The sequence below is a fragment of the Microtus ochrogaster genome, chromosome 5 (assembly GCF_000317375.1).
Source record: "Microtus ochrogaster isolate Prairie Vole_2 chromosome 5, MicOch1.0, whole genome shotgun sequence".
NCBI classification, from domain to species: domain Eukaryota; kingdom Metazoa; phylum Chordata; class Mammalia; order Rodentia; family Cricetidae; genus Microtus; species Microtus ochrogaster.
This window is the reverse complement of record NC_022012.1, coordinates 44,834,078-44,836,811: the sequence shown is the minus strand read 5'-3', so window position 1 is coordinate 44,836,811 and position 2,734 is coordinate 44,834,078. Positions and strand designations below refer to the sequence as shown.

General features: G+C 45.8%; 1 protein-coding gene across 1 annotated transcript in view; it reads right to left on the bottom strand.

The window, feature by feature from the left end:
- Positions 1-2,395, bottom strand: part of LOC101991988 (interleukin-18-like) — a 19,917-nt gene extending 17,522 nt beyond the window's left edge. The window contains exon 1 of the mRNA XM_026778955.1: positions 2,365-2,395. The gene's annotated coding sequence lies outside the window, so the exon portion shown is untranslated. The remainder of the gene's footprint in view (positions 1-2,364) is intronic.
- Positions 2,396-2,734: the final 339 nt, after the last annotated feature.

Sequence of the window (2,734 nt, the reverse complement as noted above, 5' to 3'; positions counted from 1 at the left end):
GCACTTTTGTCCTACCTACTTTCTGTTGCTGTGAAGAGACCCTACGACCAAGACTTTATTTGGGACTTAGAGTTTCAGAGGGTGAGTCCATGACTGTCATGGTGGGGAGCATGACAGCAGGCAGGCAGGTGTGGCTCTGGAATCGTAGCTGAGAGCTCACATCTTGATCCATAAATACAGGCAGAGAGAGAGCTCTGGGATGGTGAGAGTTTATTGAAACCCCAAAGGCGCCCCCAGTGACACCTCCTGCAAGGCCACACCTCCTAATCCTCCCCAAAGAGTTCCACCAATTGGGGACTAAGTAGTCAAGTACTCAAATCACCACAATCAGAGTGCCCTGCACACATTCCTCTGCTTGTTTGTTCTCTTAATTTTAGTAATCTTTGACTCCCAATCTCTTCCTCCTGTATCCTTTTTTTTTTTTTGAGACAGGGTCACTTGTAGCCAAGTATGGCATTGAACTCCTGATCCTCCTGCCTGCAGCTTCCAAGTACTGGGATCACAGACCTGTGTTGTCAAGTCTAGCCTTCTCCTGTACACTTTTGATATGGATGGTCTTTCACTCTGCACACCTGGCTGACCTGGAACTTAGTAGGTGGTCTAGGCTGTCCTTGAACTCTGCCTCCATTGTCCTGGGATCACAGTGTGCACCTCCACACCTGGCGCATCCTCGTGCTGTGTGAATTATTGTCATTCCATTGTGTCCTTTTTTAAAAAAAATTATTTATTTATTATATATACAGTGCTCTATCTGCATGTATGTCTGCAGGTCAGAGTAGAGTACCAGATCTCATTACAGTTGGCTATGAGCCACCATGTACTTTCTGGGAATTGAACTCAGGACCTCTGCAAGAGCAGCCAGCGCTCTTAACCTGACACATCTCTCCAGCATCGCCATTGTGTTCTTACTTATTCAGACCTCATATCTGGTCACCATCTTTAACCGCAGCAGTAATCTCTATATTGACCCCCCTTGTGTTTGATGCCAATACAGCAGCCCCACTATCCTGTTAAAATGTGAGAACCTGGTGCAGTTATTTCTTGTTTTTTTTGTGACTTCTGCTTGAATGTGTGTATGCATGCAAACTCTAAGGACAGTGCCCATGGAGACCAGAAGAGGGCACCAAATTCATTCTCTCTTTCTCCTTCTCTCCCCGTCTTCCCTTTCCCCTCCCTCCTCCTCTTTCTCACACACACACCACATACACATTCACACTAAAGTGCGGTGCTTATGGTGGCGAAAAGATGCCAGCAGATAAACACACACACACACACACACACACACACACACACACACATTTGTTAAAACTAACATTTAAGAGCAGCCTTAGCAGATAACCCCATCCTATAACCTATAATGCCTATAACCCCAGCCATTTAGAGACAGAGACAAGAAAACGAGTTTGAAACCAGACTGCTCTACATAGCAAGTCCCTGTCTCAACAACAAAAAACAAACCGAAAAGATGAAGCAGAGGAAAAGGAAGCTTTTCTATAGCTGCCTTATAATTTTAGAATTGTCCAAAATGAAAATGGATTCTGATTGCATTAGTGTTTGCCTCTTTTTTGAGGCAAACTTTTTTGAGACAAGGTTTCTCTATGTAGTCGTCGGCTGTCCTGGAACTTGTTCTGCACTAGAATGGCCTGGAACTTCAGGGATCTGTCTGCCTCTGCCTCTCAAGTGCTGAGATTACAGGGGTTCTCCCCACCTCCATGCTCTGTTGGCATTGTGTTATATAATGTCCTAGTCAATAAACGTCTTAAACAGGGAAGTGAGTTAGTAGAGAGCATGAAGCTTATGAAAAAATATTAGTCACAGGAGAGCAGATCTGTGGGATGGGGACACAGCTTTCTCTATGGGTCAGTCCCATGGCATTGCGAATCCCCACGTCTGCTGCTCAATTTCTCAGCTGCAGACACTGAGCAGAGGGTAAGCTGGCACTGAGCCAGCTGCAGCAGTCAGTGCCAGGTGCTCCATTCTGTCTGGAACTTCCTCTCTCTGCTGTCACCAGCACGAGTGACAAGGAATGCCGTGACAGCCAACTGTAAAGGAAAGTGATGGAGACGGACTTGGAGAGGTGGCAAAACTCTCCTGGGGTGATGATTTGGGATGAATTTAATTCTAATTGGGAGGTGATTTGAAATGAATTAGTTCTAACTTGAAGGTGATTTGGAATGAATTAGTTCTGTGCTCTTAAACAAAGGGACAGAGTTGAGATTGTGTGACTGCTAATGAATCATCCAGAGAACTAGTTAGTGTCAAAGTCCCTGAGTCAGGGCTCTCTAGAGTAGCAGATCAGGCACAGTGAGTCTCTCTCTCTCTCTCAACAGATATATAAAAAGGAGATTTGTTAGAATGACTTACAGGCAGTGATTAGCTAATCCAACAATGCTGGCTATGAGTGAGATGTCCAAGAGTCCAGAAGTTGCTCAGTCCCCAAGGCTGGATGTTTCAGCAGGTCTTCAGTAGACACTGGAATCCCAAAGATGAAGGCTGCAAGGCCAGTGAAGGAATGGACTTGCTAGTAAGGCGAGAGCAAGCAGGCAAATAGCAGAAGCTTCCTTCTTCCCTGTCCTTATATAGGCTTCCAGCAGTAGGTGTTCTTATGGTTTTCCTCTCTTTAAGAGACAAGCCACACCCACTCCCTCCCCCATCCGCTGAGCCAGGCTGATCTTCAGCTTCCTGCCTGAACTCTCTCTCTCTTCAGTCTCCTCTAGGAGAGGCAGCTTTGCTT